General features: G+C 37.9%; 1 long non-coding RNA gene across 3 annotated transcripts in view; it reads left to right on the forward strand.

The window, feature by feature from the left end:
• Positions 1-11,145, forward strand: part of LOC111555785 — a 54,578-nt gene extending 43,433 nt beyond the window's left edge. For 2 of the 3 annotated variants that reach the window (XR_002735646.1, XR_002735644.1), the window contains exon 4: positions 11,090-11,145. This is a non-coding gene — a long non-coding RNA (uncharacterized LOC111555785). Of the gene's footprint in view, positions 1-2,319; positions 2,388-11,089 lie in introns of those variants that run through there. The other variant, XR_002735645.1, reaches the window with a different exon arrangement.
• Positions 11,146-17,767: the final 6,622 nt, after the last annotated feature.

A 17,767-nucleotide genomic window follows, 5' to 3' on the forward strand; every position in this document is an offset into this window, starting at 1 on the left:
GTTTTTTTTTTTTGAGAAAGGATCTCATTCTGTTGCCCAGGCTGGAGTGCAGTGGTATAACCTCAGCTCAGTGTAGCCTTGACTTCCTGGGCTCAGGTGATCCTTCCACCTCAGCCTTCCAAGTAACTGGGATTACAGGCGTGCACCACCATGCCTGGCTAATTTTTGTATTTCTTGTAGAAATGGGGTTTCAGCATGTTGCCCAGGTTTGTCTCAAACTCCTGGGCTCAAGTGATCCTCCCAAAGTGCTAGGATTACAGGCGTGAGCCACAGCTCCAGGTTGCATCTACAATATTTTAATTGAGGAAAAGAATATGGATTGGTAGAATCTTAGGGTTGAAAGGACTCTTAAAAGGCAAAATTCCACCCAATACAGGTGCTCTTATTCCCTCATATATTTATTCTGCTGATTACTGAACACTCCTTAAGGGCAAAAACTGTCTTATTTTAATTCTGGATCTTGCCATTGATATAGTGCCTGCACTGAGGCAATGCTTATTTGGAATGGAATTCATTTATTCTTCCATTAAGCATATATTGAGTATCCAATAAATGCCAAAACTTGGATAAGCTATGGAGTTATAAAGATAAATAGTACAGAGTTTCTGCTCTTTAGGAGCTCATTATATTGGAGTGTTGTGCAAACTAAATATTATACAGTAGGGGCTAGATGAGATTGATCAACAGAATGCAGCAGGTTGTACATGAACGGCAGTGTTCTCTTTGAACTTTTGGAACGGGGAATTATGCCCTTGGTCTCACACTTGCTCTCCAACAGTCTGACTTTTGTGCTAGCAATGACTAGCTCTGTAGGATAGTAGTGGGTAATCTCTAAGTATGTCTTGGCATGTAATAAGGAAACTGCCAGGCCTTTTGACATTTCATTGTCTTTTGGAGACTTAAGATGTCCATTTTACAGTGATAACAAGGGTCAAAATGGGGTCTGGACCACAAAGACTAAGGCTATCTCATGAATGAGTGATTCATTGATATTTTAATTCATTGAAAGCCTGAGACAGTGAGCCTCAGAGAACTCTCCCTTACTCCACCTACGTGGTCCTTCAGGAAGTGCCTGAACACCAGGAAGCTCACTCCTGGGTAAAGCAGCCCTTTATATTGTCAAAAGATTCTTATGTTGAATCTTGTCTACCTCCTTGTAATTACCAATTCCAATTCCATCTGGAACAAGATATAAAGTTAAGCACTTTACCTTGTAACAGGCATTTGAACAAAAGAGGATCCCTGAAATTATTATGATACCACATCATCTTATCTTTTGGTTAAATATTTCCAGTTCTCTCTCTCTCTCCAGTTCCTTTAAGCATTCCTCTTACCACAATTCCTCAGACTTCTCTCTTTGAGGCACTCAATGTGTCAGTGATCCTCCTAAAGTATGGAGCTTGGGATTGGACACTGTCAAGATCCACACCACATTAAAATAGCTTCCCAGGAGGCCTAGGCTACATCTTGTAGAACAGAAAATAGGTTGCAGAAACACAGCATGGAATCACTTTGCCCTCTGTAAAGCCCTTTTACAGATGTACAGTCTACAGTATATCAGTATATAATACTTTGTAGATTTTCTCTCTCTTTTTTTTTTTGAGATGGAGTCTCACTCTGTTAGTTGCCCAGGGTGGAGTGCAGTGGTGTGATCTCAGCTCACTGCAACCTCTGCCTCCTGGGTTTAAGCAATTATCCCTGCCTTAGCCTCCTGAGTAGCTGGGACTACCATGCGTGCCACCATGCCCAACTAATTTTTGTATTTTTAGTAGAGATGGAGTTTCACCACGTTGGCCAGGATGATCTCGATCTCCTGACCTCCACCTGCCTTGGCCTCCCAAAGTCCTGGGATTACAGGTGTGAACCAGTGTCCGGCCTCTTTGTTGTTTTTTTAAATCTCATACATCAAAGGGGTTAAATGACTTTGTTCAGAGCCAATGGCTCAACAGTACCTATAAGAAGAAAAGGCAACTTTAGTTGTTCCTTAATTAAGACTGTTGTAGCATAGGGAGTGTTGAGAAATTAATTTGGCAGCCTAAATTAACATGCATGACTGAAACAATTATCTCCAATTTACTTTTTTGAGAAGCTAAGCAAGTATTGATTCATTTCTGCAGACTCCTATGAGTAATCACATTCAAAGTAGACAACATAAATTATTAAGAACCTGCTTTTGCTTGGTAACTAACTTCATGCTGAAAGAGCAAATGTCAAAATACATTAGAAGAAATGGTTTGAATCAATTTTTTGTTAACTTTAAGAAAAGCTCACCAAAACTAACTTATAAGTGCATGTCTTAGTTTCTGTATTGCTTTTCAGAAAATCACATTTTAGTGCTAGAAGGAAACGGAGGAGCCATCCAACCTAATCCAAATAGGAATATGTGGAGGTAGGAAAGATTTTATGATTGTGAAAGCTGGATATTTAGCAACCTAATTGATTTTTTTATCAACCAGCAATTATTTTTTAAGCTAGAGTAATTAAATCTCTTAATACTCAGAAATCACTCAATATAATTGTGACTAAGTTTTGTTTAAGGACTCTAACTGACTGTAACTAAGAAGAAGATAAGGGGATACAATAATAGGTAATGGTTCATTCTTTCTATAGGTAATATCTTAGTATTTGCAATTCAGTGTTAAATCTATTGACCCCTAACAACTTGTTGAAAAGGCTTGTTGGTGACAAGAAATGGTGGCAGTGTTTGGTGATGAGATAAGTTAGGATTTTAAATTCTTTCTGTTTGTACTTTTTCATATCACTTATTTTTTTCAATGGAACCTATATTCTTTGTAACTTGAAAAATTATATGCATTAATATTTTAGAGAAATATATTTTCTATTTCTGACTCTCTGCAATGAAGAGAAAACTAGGAGGTCACAAAATGACTTTCTGTTAAAAGTCTAAGTAGATTATAGTTTATCTAATGCTACTTTCTTACCTGTATGTTCAACCTCTGTTCCACCTCTGGCCTGGGGTACCAGGTACCAGTGCCTATCATGCAACTAGAGCCTTTGCTTTGCCTTTTCCCACCCACATTCCTGTCCCCTGAATGGTTCATCTCTACTTACACATCACACAGCTGATGAAGGGGCAGCAGGCTGCACACAAGCCTGGTGGCAGTTATACAGGTTTCTATTTCATGGTGGTGAGAAAGTAGCTGTAGTAGTAGAATTGTGGCTGATTTTACTATTGTTTCTTTTTTACATCTGTATATTCTAGCACTTCTGTATGGGAATATTATTAATTAAAGTCAGTAAAAATTCTATAAAGTATGTTTGTAAGTAGCAGTAGTTTATATTACTTATTTACTATTATTATTAGTATTATTATTTTATTTATTTATTTATTTATTTTTGAGAGAGTCTCACTCTGTCACCAGGCTGGAGTGCAGTGCTGCGATCTCGGCTCACTGCAACCTCCACCTCCTGGGTTTAAGCGATTCTCCTGCCTCAGCCTCCCAAGTAGCTGGGACTACAGGCATGCACCACCACACCTAGCTAATTTTTATGTTTTCAGTAGAGACGGGGTTTCACCATGTTGACCAGGATGGTCTTGATCTCTTGACCTTGTGATCCGCCCACCTTGGCCTCCCAAAGTGCTGGGATTACAGGCGTGAGCCACCATGCCCAGCCAGATTATATTACTTATAGATGACTTTTAAAATAGGTTAGATTTTATTTTCTGCAATACAGGAAGGATATAAACATTTTATTTATTTATTTATTTATTTATTTATTTATTTATTTTTATTTATTTTTTATTATACTTTAAGTTCTAGGGTACATGTGCATAACGTGCAGGTTTGTTACATATGTATACTTGTGCCATGTTGGTGTGCTGCACACATCAACTCATCAGCATCCATCAATTCATCATTTATATCATGTATAACTCCCAGTGCAATCCCTCCCTCCTCCCCCTCCCCATGATAGGCCCCAGTGTGTGATATTCCCCTTCCCGAGTCCAAGTGATCTCATTGTTCAGTTCCCACCTATGAGTGAGAATATGCGGTGTTTGGTTTTCTCTTCTTGTGATAGTTTGCTAAGAATGATGGTTTCCAGCTGCATCCATGTCCCTACAAAGGACGCAAACTCATCCTTTTTTATGGCTGCATAGTATTTCATGTTGTATATGTGCCACATTTTCTTAATCCAGTCTGTCACAGATGGACATTTGGGTTGATTCCAAGTCTTTGCTATTGTGAATAGTGCTGCAATAAACATACGTGTGCATGTGTCTTTATAGCAACATGATTTATAATCCTTTGGGTATATACCCAGTAGTGGGATGGCTGGGTCATATGGTACATCTAGTTCTAGATCCTTGAGGAATTGCCATACTGTTTTCCATAATGGTTGAACTAGTTTACAATGCCACCAACAGTGTAAAAGTGTTCCTATTTCTCCACATCCTCTCCAACACCTGTTGTTTCCTGACTTTTGAATGATTGCCATTCTAACTGGTGTGAGATGGTATCTCATTGTGGTTTTGATTTGCATTTCTCTGATGGCCAGTGATGATGAGCATTTTTTCATGTGTCTGTTGGCTGTATGAATGTCCTCTTTTGAGAAATGTCTGTTCATATCCTTTGCCCACTTTTTGATGGGGTATATAAACATTTTAGAAGAGATTGAGATTAGCAATTTGCCTGTGACTACATAGTGAGGAAACAGAGAGACTCTAAAATAATTATCTTTATGTGAAGTGTTTATTAATTTTTTTTTTGTATTTAGTCTTAAAAAGCTGAGGCAAGTTAGTAAGAAATAAAAAGAGAAAGGCTGGAACTGTTTAGCATATAAGAATAAAATGAATTATATGATGGATTTTCCTTTTCTTTATTTTCCTCAATAGCCAACATTTGCTCATTTTTCTCTACTTTAATACACAGCCAATGTAAAATTGCTTCTGAAGACCTGAATTTGGAACAGCAAGATTTGAGGGATAAAAACTTTTTTGCAAATGTATGGTATAAATGGAATAAAGCTGATATTGATGAATGCTCATGATAAGAAAATGCAGAAGAATGAGAATGACTTTTAAAAGAAATCAACTGTCTTGTAGAATATTGCATTTTGACTTTTAAGTCAATCTGAATTTTTAAAAAAGATAAGTTAAGCCTATTTACATGCAGTAATTTGATGGATATTTGATTTTTTTATCTGCAGATGATAATTCATAACATAATATTTACTGGATATCTTCCATTCAATAGTGTTACTGAAATATCAGGGGTTCAGTCTAGGTCTTGCTACTCACTGCACAGAAAGCCAATCACTGAGATGAGTACTGCCAGGGAAAAAGGCTTTAATGGGGTGCTACTGCTAAGGAGATGGGAGATCAGTCTCAAATTCTTCTCCCTGACTGATTAAAAATAGGAGTTTATATAGCAGGGAAGACTTGTTAACTACATGCAGGAGGACAGGAATTAGGGTTAAAGAAGAGGAGTTGGTTAACAGGAAGCAGGTAGCCACTTAGGCAATCGTGATGAGTGAGGGGTCTGAGGGCTCACTGTCCAGACACTGTGATCTGGTAAGTGCGTCAGTTCCTTGATGCTATCTGGGAGGCCTGATGGTTAGTTTCCTGAGAAAGGAACTCAGATAAGACAAATGTAACTTTCTCAAGTTCTGAGACTGAGAGTGTTAAATTCTATGTTTACTCAAAAGAAGCCATAAACATCAGTTCTATGGAACAGTTGGGTTGGTTTCAGCAGTCTATTTTCTTTGCTTTTTTTTTTTTTTTTTTTTTTTTTTTTGAGATGGAATCTTGCTCTTTCTTCCAGGCTGGAGTGCAGTGGTACGGTCTTGGCTCACTGCAAGCTCTGCCTCCCCAGTTCATGCCATTCTTCTGCCTCAGCCTCCTGAGTAGCTGGGACTATAGGTACCCGCCACCACGCCTGGCTAATTTTTTGTATTTTTGGTAGAGATGGGGTTTCACCATGTTAGCCAGGATGGTCTCAATCTCCTGACCTCATGATCTGCCTGCCTTGGCCTCCCAAAGTGCTGGGATTACAGGCATGAGCCACTGTGCCCAGCCTTCTTCACTTTTTAAATTAAATGTTTTATTTTGCAATACTTTTTGTGTTTAGAAAGATTTGTATTTTTAAAAAGTATTATCTTATTTTAATTATTTCATTTAATGTTCTTAGTTAGATTTTAACTACTCTGTCACCCTTAAATAATTTCCTTTTATTTCTGTGTTATCTTTATAGCAGTCAATTAACATATTCTATTTTCACTCAGTTTTATTTCTTTTGTGTTTTTTTGATTTTGACAGAGCAAATAATATTTACATACTAATTTTTCTCTCTATTCTCACCTATGTTATAGTCATAGATCTATAATTAAACATATTACCAGTTATTTTGCTGTTTTCCCTAATGATCTCTTTGTTAAAATAAATTCATCCTTTAGTAGATTACCAGGAAAGACTCCTGGGTGTCTTTAATATCTGAAAAACAATGTGGCTGGATATAAAATATTTTCCTTACATTTCTCCCTTTAAGTTTATGGGCAGTGCTATCACACTGTTTACTTGCTTTGACTGTTGTTGACAAGAATTGTGATGCCAACCTGATTTTCCTTCCTTTGTAAATGACTTTTTGATTTTTCCTGGAAACCAAGAGGGATCTTTTCTTTTAAATTTCAATAATTTTACTAGGATATGTCTCACAGTTGACCTTTCTGGATTGATTATTTTTCTTTAGATAAAAGATAGATCCATTCAATATATAGATCTAGGCCTTCCTCTATTTCAGAGAACTTTTATTGAATTATAGTTTTAAATATCAGTTCCTACCCATTGGGAACTGGGTTGCTAGAAGACAGGGTAAGGAGGAACTTTCATTCTACTTTTTGTGTTTTGTGCTATATGTGATTTATTCAAAAATAAATAATTAGTGAAAAAGACTAAACCCTCATTTAATATCCTGAATATGCTTTGCAATCTTCCTTTCCTTTCCTTTGTTTCTTTCTTTCCTTCTTTCTTCTTCTTTTTTTTTTTTTTTTTGAGATGGAGTCTCACTGTATTGGTCAGGCTGGAGTGCAGTGACATGATCTTGGCTCACTGCAACCTTTGCCTCCCGAGTTCAAGCAATTCTCCTGCCTCAGCCTCCCAAGTAGTTGGGATTACAGGCACCTGCCACCACGCCTGGCTAAGTTTTGTATTTTTAGTGGAGACGGGGTTTCACCATGTTGGCCGGGCTGGTCTTGAACTCCTGACCACAGATGATCCACCTGCTTCGGCTTCCCAAAGTGCTGGGATTACAGGTATGAGCCACCACAGCTGGTCACTTTGCTATGTTTGCCACCTGTTAATAGAAATATGTTGAAATACTAAAAATACCTGGATGTGCTATATGAAGCAATTTAATGAAAGTAGGTGTTGTGTCCTCATAAGGTAACTTTTAAAGTTATTACTCAATGCTGTGCTTCTAAATATTCAGAAAATAAATTGGTTTATTGGTTTAATATCAAAAAAAGTTCTACTGCTCTGATAATCTGATTTGCTTTCAACATGTATGTACTAAACTGTGGTACCATCATGTTTCACTCTTTCCTTTGGCAATTAAAAGCTGTAGTACTAAGTTAGTCTGAACTATTATTGCAATATTAAGAGTAACATTAAATCCTTTTTTTTTAACTTTTAAGTTCAGGCATATATGTGCAGGATGTGCAGGTTTGTTCAATAGGTAAATGTGTGTTTTGGGGGTCTGTTGCACACATTAGTTCATCATCCGTGTCTTAAGCCTAGTATCCATTAGTTACTTTTTCTGATCCTCTTCCTCCTCCAAACCTCCACCCTCCAATAGGCCCCAGTGTGTGTTGCTCACCTCTATGTGTCCATGTGTTCTCATCATTTAGCTCCCACTTTTAAGTGAGAAGATGCAGTATTTGGCTTTCTGTTCCTGTGTTAAGACATGATCTTGTTCTTTTTTTTATAGCTGCATAGTATTCTGTGAAGTATATGTACCACGTTTTCTTTTTTTTTTTTCTTGAGATGGAGTCTCTCTCTGTTGCCAGGCTGGAGTGCAGTGGCATGATCTCAGCTCACTGCAACCTTCACCTCCTGGGTTCAAGCGATTCTCCTGCCTCAGCCTCCTGAGTAGCTGGGACTACAGATGTATGCCACCATACCCAGCTAATTTTTGTATTTTTAGTAGAGACAGGCTTTTACCATGTTGGCCAGGATGGTCTCAATCTCTTGACCTCATGATCCACCTGCCTCGACCTCTCAGAGAGCTGGGATTACAAGTGTGAACCACTGCCCCAGACCCATATTTTCTTTATCTAGTCTATCATTGATGGGCATTTAGGTTGATTCCATGTCTTTGCTATTGTGAATGGTGCTGCAATGAACATAAGTGTGCATGTGTCTTTATAATGGAATGATTTTTTTTTTTTTTTGGATATATACCCAGTAATGGGATCACTGGGTTGAATGGTATTTCTTTCTTTAGGTCTTTGAGGAATTGCTATACTATCTTCCACAATAGTTGAACTAATTTACACTCCCACCAATAGTGTAAAAGCATTCCTTTTTCTCCACAACCTTGCAGCATCTGTTATTTATTTATTTTTTTACTTTTTAGTAATAGCCATTCTGACTGGCATGAGATGGTATCTCTTTGTGGTTTTTATTTTCATTTCTCTGATGATCAGTGAGGTTGAGCTTTTTTTCATATGATTGTTGGCTGTGTGAATGTCTTCTTTTGAGGAGTGTCTGTGCATGTCCTTTACCTACTTTTTAATGGGGTTGTTTGTTTTATTCTTGTGAATTCATTTAAGTTCCTTACATTAGACCTATTTTGGATGTATAGTTTGCAGACATTTTTCTCCCATGTCTGTTTATTCTGTTGATAGTTTCTTTTGCTGTGCAGAAGCTCTTTAGTTGAATTTGATCTCATTTGCCAATTTTTGCTCTTGTTGCAATTGCTTTTGGTGTCTTTGTCATGAAATCTTTGCCTGTGTCTATGTCCTGAAAGGTATTGTCTAGGTTGTATTCCAGAGTTTTTATAGTTTTGGGTTTTGCATTTAAGTCTTTAACCCACCTTGAGTTGATTTTTGTATATGGTATAAGGAAGAGGTCCAGTTTCAATTTTCTGCATATAACTAGCCAGTTCTCCCATCACCATTTGCTGAATAGGGGATCCTTTCCCCATTGCTTGTTTTTGTCTGGTTTGTTGAAGATCAGATAGTTGTAGGTGGGTGGTCTTATTTTTGCATTCTCTACTCTGTTCCATTGGTCTGTGTTTCTGTTGTACCAGTACCATGCTGTTTTGGTACTATCTCCCTGTACTATAGTGTGAAGTCGGGCAGCATGATGCCTTCACGGTTGTTCTTTTTGCTTAGGATTGCCTTGGCTATGTGGGCTCTTTTTTGGTTCCATATGAATTTTAAAATACTTTTCTCTAATTTAGAATTTAAAATAACTAGAGTTAAATTTGTGATCTGTCCAAAGTTAGTAAATAAGACTTCATGACATGCATTAAAAATTATTATTATTATTATTATTATTGAGACAGAGTCTCACTCTGTTGCCCAGACTGGAGTGCAGTGGTATAATCTTGGCTCACCACAACCTCTGACTCCCAGGCTCAAGCAAGCCTCCTGCTTCACCCTCCCATGGGATTACAGGCGTGTGCCACTACTGCCTGGCTAATATTTGTATTTTTAGTAGAGACAGGGTTTCACAATGTGGACCAAGATGGTCTGGAATTCCTGAACTCAGATGATCACCCGCCTCGGTCTTCCACAGTGCTGGGATTACAGACATGAGCCACCATGCCCGTCCTAAAAAATTATTAACTCCGTTCTTCTCTCCATTTTTTATAACCCACTCTTGTTTTAAGTGCTTACTGCAGTAGTACACATGACTCCCAGAAAACCTTAAAAAATGTAAGCTAGCTAGATTTGTTTTTCATTTTTTGATGTAGTTTATAGAGCCTTATAGGTTTATTTTGGTCATTTAAAAATACATGGTATAGATAGAATTATTGAGTCATATACTTGTTTTTTATGTGAATCTGTTGAAGTAACTGGTTATAGATACCCACTAGAACCTAATTGTACCACACTGCTTTGTAGTGTGACTTTTTGTACAGCAAACATCTCCCTGAGAATGGCAGGAACTGTTGAGATTGTGTAACTTTCTAATATGTAAGATTTGAATTTTTATTCTATAACTATAAAAACCATCAATCAATGTAGAAGAGGTTCAGAAATATTATAGATTTTAGCACAACTTCTTTTCCATGTCAGGAACACTGGTAGAGACTTTCCCAGCTTCCACTTCTTGTTCTCTCCAGATTGATTTCTTCAAAACGAAGGCATTCTTATTTTTCCTTAGGCCCGGAAGTATGATACAAAAAGGGAAACAAATTTGGCTATGACCTGGGTGCAAATTCTAATTTTGTCACTTACTAGCTTTATGACATTGAAACTCTTATTTAATTTCTCTAAGTTCTAATCTTTTCACATAAATGAACATAAGAACATCTACCTTATTTGGTGGTTTTGGAAATTAATTGATAATATATGGAAGGTGATATACACACTGGTTAAATACCTGTCAGCTTGCTTATCTCCTCTGCTCTCTGTGCTTCATTTGAGACAAATTTCAAAGGAGCTTCTTCAGCAAACATGAATTCCTGTGTTATTGCTTTCAAGGATAATGTGCCGTTACTTAATATACCAGAAATGGAAAAGCAACCTTATGGATAGCCCCCAATTTGGAAAGTTCCTTGCATTAATATTTTTATTGCTTTATTCTTCCAAGCCAAAGGTAAACTTTGCAGAGGAGACTGTGTAACACCAAGCAGTGGCACTTGTGATATTCACATTATTTTCCTTTTCCTGTATCTTATCAGTAAAAGTCAACCAATCAGTTATAGCCTTATGCTGTGGAAGTCAGCTTCTGTAGCATGGATTTCTCAATGTGAGTCTGCACTTAGGAAAGTGCACTCCATTCAGCTTTGCTGAAATGAACACACTTCTAAGGCTGACAGACATGGATCAATTTCACTTCTGTAACCAATGAAAAATGCTCTCCTGTGTCCAACACAAAACATTTTTTTTTTTTTTTTTTGAGACGGAATCTTGCTCTGTCGCCCGGGCTGGAGTGCAGCGGCCGGATCTCAGCTCCCTGCTCCGTCTCCCGGGTTTACGCCATTCTCCTGTCTCAGCCTCCGGAGTAGCTGGGACTACAGGCGCCCACCACCTCGCGCGGCAAGTTGACGGGGTTTCAACGTGTTAGCCAGGATGGTCTCGATCTCCTGACCTCGTGATCCACCCGTCTGGGCCTCCCAAAGTGCTGGGATTACAGGCTTGAGCCACCGCGCCCGGCCGCACAAAACATCTTTTTAAGACTGTCATCACCACAGCCTTGCCTCTGTCCAGCACATCTCCAAGCAAACTCTTGTCAAAAAAATCTATATAGTATTGTGATATCGTGAAATACATATTTGGTATTTGGTATGTAAATGGTATGTATCCCATTTCCTGTCATTCAACTTTTGAAATCTTTAAAACTGCCTGAGTGATGTCTTTTTGTATGCTAATGAGTTGACTTAGGGCTGGCAGCCTCTAGGTAGCTTCAGAATGGGGGCTGGTCACCAGAAAACCAGCGCAGAATTAGAGGGTTGGGGCTTTTAGTCCCACCTCCTAACCTCCAGGGAGGAGAGAGGGCGTGAAGATTGAGTTGATCACCAATGGCCAGTGGTTTAACCAATCATGCCTACATAATGAAGCCTCCATAAAAGCCCAAAAGACAGGGTTCAGAGATTTGTGGATAGCTGAACACATGGAGCTTCCTGAAGAGTGCCACCCAGGGAGGGCATGGAAGCTCTGTATGCCCCTTTCCTCATACCTCACCCTGTGCATCTCTTCATCTGTATTCTTTGTAATGCCTTTTATAATAAACCAGTAAACATGTTTCCTTGAGTTTTGCAAGGTGCTCTTGCAAATTAATCAAACCCAAAGACAAGGTCTTGAGAACTCTAACTTGAAGCCAGTGGGTCAGAAGTTCTAGAGGCCCAAACTAACAATTGTTGGTGTCCGGGGAAGGGGGCAGTCTTAGGGACTGAACCCTCAATCTGTGGTATGTGATGCTATCTCCAGCTACATAGTGTCAGAATTAAATTGGAGGTCACCCATTTATCCCCTGCAGAACTGATTGCTTGCTTGGTGATGGGTAGAACCCAGCCCCTTCCACCAAATTTGGTCACAGAAGTTGTCTGTGTTGATTGTTGTTGTTGAATGAGAGAACATAAAAATCACTTTGCGTGCTTTTGAGATGAATACACATAGACCAATAACAAAAAGCCTGCTCCGTCCAAGTCTTAGATTTGGTGGCAGAAATAGATAACACACATAATTGTAGCAAAATATAAGGTGTGCTATAATTTGGGTCTCAATAGTGTACTACGATAATAAAGAGGAGGGATTTGCCATCTTTGTCTATGGCAGCTGGTTTGGGGGTGGGGCTTCACTGGTAAACAACATTTCCATTGCACTTTGAAAACTGTGTAGACGTTGAAACAACAGCAATTGCTGAAGAGATGAAATTGCATCTGCAAAGACCCAGAGCCATGAACAAGGCATGGGATTTATGTAGTGAGTGGAAGGAAGTTTGGGATGATGGGCAAAAGTGAAGTATGACAGTAATAAGGCAGGTGAAGGTGAGAGTAAATATATGTAATGGTGGAATCAGAGAAGGACATTTGAATAAATTAAATGTCTAGAGTATTCATTTTGTTTTCTGGAAGGTGGTAAGTAGTTTTTTTCTCCTGGATATGAAAGTGAAAGCTTGCGCAGGAGTGTGAAGTTATAAAATGGTCACCTTGGTAAATATGAAAAATATCTGAATGAATACAGACATAAGGATTGCCAAGCTGTACTGAGGACTAAGTTGAGATTGGAAATGGTAAATATGTAATAAGTCCAAGCAGTACAGTTATGCAATTCTTCTCAAGCAGTGTTTGGCAGCTTATAAATTTCTGTTGCGCAAGCAGATGGTTGGATTAATCATAGGTTAGGGACTGGTAATTCCGATGGGCTGAAAAAACAAGAGGTTTAGGCACTGGAGGATATAGGCAATAATGTGTTGAATTGGTAGTCCAGGTTAAGCAGGAAAGGAAGAAATGGGGCTATGATTTTGGGAATTCAAAGTAATGCTATACATGAAACATGAGACTGAGTGAATTTTATAGTTGCAAACAAGATGTGTAAATGTATTTTTTGATGGAAAATAGTGGAGTAAGACAAATTAAGTATATTCCAAGTATAATGGCAATGCCTGGATATTAGGCTGAGTGGGACCATGGACTCAGTAATTAGCTCTCCTTAGCTCAAGGTTTATGCCTGCAATTTAGATAAACATGTGCTTATCAAAATGGCAAAGATAAAAGAATAAATGTTTAAAATCATAATGTATGTTGGACCAAGCAAAGCAAACCTTCTCTTTCTTAGTCTCCTTCTTCATAGTAAATGACACTGTATTTTCTAGGTGCTTAATCCCAAAAGATAGGGTCTTTCTTCTCTCTCTCTCTCACACTGCACATTTCACCATGGACAGATTTTGTTGATGCTACCTTGAAAAAATAGCACACATTTTCCAAACCTTATCACTTTTATACTGTAACCCTAGTCCAAGCCCCCATCATCCGTCATCTAGGTCACTGCAGTAGCGTCCTATCTGCTTTCCATTTCTACAGTCTATTTTCCACTGAGGAGTCAGAGCTTTCCCTTATGTGAATCAAGTCCTCCTTGTTGTTTCATTAGATATTTTTAATATTGTCTATGTGTTGAAGTGACAACGTTTTAGGTATAATGGGTTATACTAAACATATTCAAATCGACTTCACTTGTTTGTTTTCTTCTGCCTTGTTAATGTGACTGCTAGAAAATTTAAAATTATATACCTAGTTCACATTATATCTACGGGCAGCATCGGTTATTGAGTCTATGTTGTCTGTGTGTCTTCCCCCAAGTGTCTGGTGGTGGGCTGGGGGCTACTCTTGCACAATGGTGCCAGCAGTCAGGAAGGAGATTTGAATGTGGAGCACAGCACAGTGAGCACGAGCTGAAACCCTGCAAGCATATTTCCATCACTGTATTGCCTGTGAACATCTTTAGAGAGTGATGACCGCTACTTCCTCTGAATCTCATGGAAGTTCCTCTTTTGGCAGCTCTAACTCTAATCTTACAGCAAAGGGGAACATAGAAAACGTAGGTCCCAGAAAGAACTAGTTCCAATTAGTCAATTGAACCACTCAGCACAGCTTCTAAGACTCCCTGGACTGTTTTGGTCTTGGAAACCATGTCATACAAAGATGGTCTCATGGAACTGAAGATAATCATTCTGGAGAGCAGAGGATTAACAAGAGGCATGCTGTTAAATATTAGAAACACTTCTGTGTAAAAGAGAAAATTGACTTACACCTATAAATTCTTCAGATTTTCTCTCCTAAACTCTGTGGAAATGTATCAATATTTTTACTGATTAAAATTTTTTCCCCACCTGTTCAAACTCTTTGAGTCTTAATTAGGATGGATGAATGGAAGTTACAGGAACTCCAATTTCAATGCCACATAAGAGGGAACGTTCTAACATCTAGAATTGGGACACAAGAGCAGACTGTCTCCAAAGGTGGTGAGTTACATGTCAACTGGAGGTATTCAAACAACAATTGGATGACCATTTCTCAATTGTACTGAAGAATGGATTCTAGAACCTATCCAAAGTTTGGATTGGATGACCTCTGAACGCTGAACCAAATCTAACATTTTGTGAGATCCTAAATTTCATTCACCAGTACTCAATAATTTCCAACTGCTACTTAATCAAGCCATGGCTTTTCATTCTAGACACAGGAAAATCTTAATTTTCTTTCATCTAGAAAGATGACTAGGACTTCAAAGTTTCATTCTTTGATCTTTTCATAGCATTGGCCTCCTGGCGAAATATTTGTAGTTTTTTCATTGAAAGTGCTTCTTGATCTTTTTTCAGCTTTCTTCATTAAGACATCTGATAAAGATGACTTCTTTATTGTTGCTTCATTAATGTAAATGAACATAAAATACATTTTTCTTCCTTTAAGGGTAATGTGTGCTCATTAAATATGAGGTATTTATGTATACCTCATGTTAATCAAAAAGATAGACACCATCCAGGGATCTTTTTTTTCCTCACACACTACACATTTAACCGTGGACAGATTTTGTTGGCTCTACCTTAAAAATATATCACATATTTTCCATATCTTACCACTTTTATACTGTAACCCTCATCCAAACTCTCATCATCTGTCATCTAGGTCATTGCAGTAGCCTCCTACCTGCGCTCCATGTCTACAGCCTATTCTCCACGGGGGAGTCAGAGCTTTCCTCAAAGTAAATCAAGCCTTGCCATTCCTCTGCTCAAAAGTCTTACTGCATTCTGGAGGGAAAGAATACCTCATATTTAATGAGCACACAGTACCCTTCAAGGAGGAAAAATAACAAGATATAAAAAAGAAAATATCTTAAAGACCACAATCTAGAAATAAACACTTCTAAAATGTTAGCATAATTACTTCCAGTTTGATAAGAAGTCAGATACGTATTTTACACAATTGAAATCATTCCATATATACATGTGTATAACTGGTTTCACTTAACATTAGGTTGTTTTTCATTATATAAATAATCCATCTTTATAGACACAACTATTATTAATAGTGTATAATATTCCAAACTATTATCTCAAAGTTTATTTAAACTTTTTGCTGTCATTGGATATTTAGATTGTCTCTAATACGTAATTTTTACTAATTATTTATTTTTAAATTTCTAATCCCTCACATCTGGCTGAAATTTTTATTGTTTAAATGCATAAATAAATAGCTATATCCTTACTTAATTCCATAGTAGCCATCATTGATATCTACTCAGTTCCTCCAAATTATTACTACTTGTCCTCTGGATTCTTCATTTATAGTGTGTATTCCTTTTTTATTTCTCTGAAGCATGGCATAACATGATTTAATTTTTTAAAATCTCAGATAATTTTAGTTTTTAAATGTCTTTTTTTTTTTTCTTTTTGCTTTAAATAAATAACATTAAGATTCCTTACAAGTATTGGTCAGAATAAGTGACACAATCATCAGATGTTCTGTTTCAAGACTCTGGCATGTCCTTTGTTAGGATAATATTTTCTAAAGTATGCCTTAGAAAAATTTGATTTAGGTAAGGGTCTTAGGAGATATTAGTATCTAATAGGTGAATTTCTTAGATAGTCTTGAAAAAAAGAGGAAAAACACTCTTTTGGCTTAAAAGTCAGAAGATTTAAGAATTGCTGTACCTGGTGCTTTTCCCATTTCTGAATGCGGCTCAAGTGAGGAAATGTTTCTTATTTTTGATGCCAAGAAGAGCACATAAAGAGAAATAAGAAACTGAAAGGATGGAATTATTATATCCAAAGTTCTTGGTATTCCAGGGACAACTGTTATTACCAGACTCTGAACTTCTGGGTTAAGATATGTAAACTTCTCTTCCATAATACCTAAAAAAATGAGCAAAATTAATCAGTCAATCCTAACAACAAAACAGGGAAAGGAGCCTAATATGGCAGCATAAGTTTCAATATTCACAACCAAAAAAAGAAATGGAAGGTTCTGGAGGGGAGTAGAAGGATCTGGAAAGGAAAGACAACACAAGTGGGGTTCAACTTCCCCTGAATCCAGAAGTCAGTCTTGTGCATCAACTAACTATGGTTAGTCTCATATCTCTAGCTATGCAGAAAAGCAAACTATCATTACCATCATCTTTTTGTTTTAGATGGAACTGTGGCAGAAATTGCTGCTGAAAATTAAAGGAAAAATAGGGAAGATGAAAAATGAGGTTGATGCTGTCAGAAATAAAGTCCATGCAGCTACATTCTGAATTTGGAAAATGGCCCAAAGTAGTACAGTACTCTCTTTTGTCAGTCTTCCATCCTTCCGTAGTAATTAGTGCATCCCCAACCAACTTAGAAAACCCTAGTCTAGAACACTGAACCAAATCTTAAAACATGTCAAAACCAATACCCTCCCACTTCAGTCCTTTTTCTTTCCGTTCTCTCTTTCTCTGGGAATGTCTACTGAATACGTAAGTGAACACACTGAAATTTTCATGCATTGCCTTAGGGGAAGGATGACCGAAGGAGAGTTAGAAAAACAGAAAGAGAATGAAAACAGAGAGACGGGGTGCATTGGTTCACGCCTGTAATCCCAGCACTTTGGGAGGCCGAGGCGGGCAGATCACGAGGTCAGGATATCGAGCAGATCACGAGGTCAGGATATCGAGACCATCCTGGCTAACACGGTGAAACCCCGTCTCACTAAAAGATACAAAACAATTAGTCGGGCGTGGTGGCGGGCGCCTGTAGTTCCAGCTACTCCGGAGGCTGAGGCAGGAGAATGGCGTGAACCCGGGAGGCGGAGCCTGCAGTGAGCCGAGATCCAGCTACTGCACTCCAGCCTGGGTGACAGAGCAAGACTCTATCTCAAAAAAAAAAAAAAAAAAAAAAAGAGAATGAGAGCAGAGAGAGGTAAGTGAAGTCACTGCTGCACAGTATCATGTAATGTCTCCACACAGCCCTCCAACCATGAAGAAAATAAATATAATGACATGTCAACTCCATAATCTTGCTACTATTTGTAAAAAAAAAAAAAAAAAAAAAAAAAAAAAAAATTAACAAATCAATCAATTAAGGAAAGAAGGATAATGGCACATATAAGATATTTACAAT

Source organism: Piliocolobus tephrosceles, chromosome 2, assembly GCF_002776525.5.
Source record: "Piliocolobus tephrosceles isolate RC106 chromosome 2, ASM277652v3, whole genome shotgun sequence".
In the NCBI taxonomy this organism is placed as follows: domain Eukaryota; kingdom Metazoa; phylum Chordata; class Mammalia; order Primates; family Cercopithecidae; genus Piliocolobus; species Piliocolobus tephrosceles.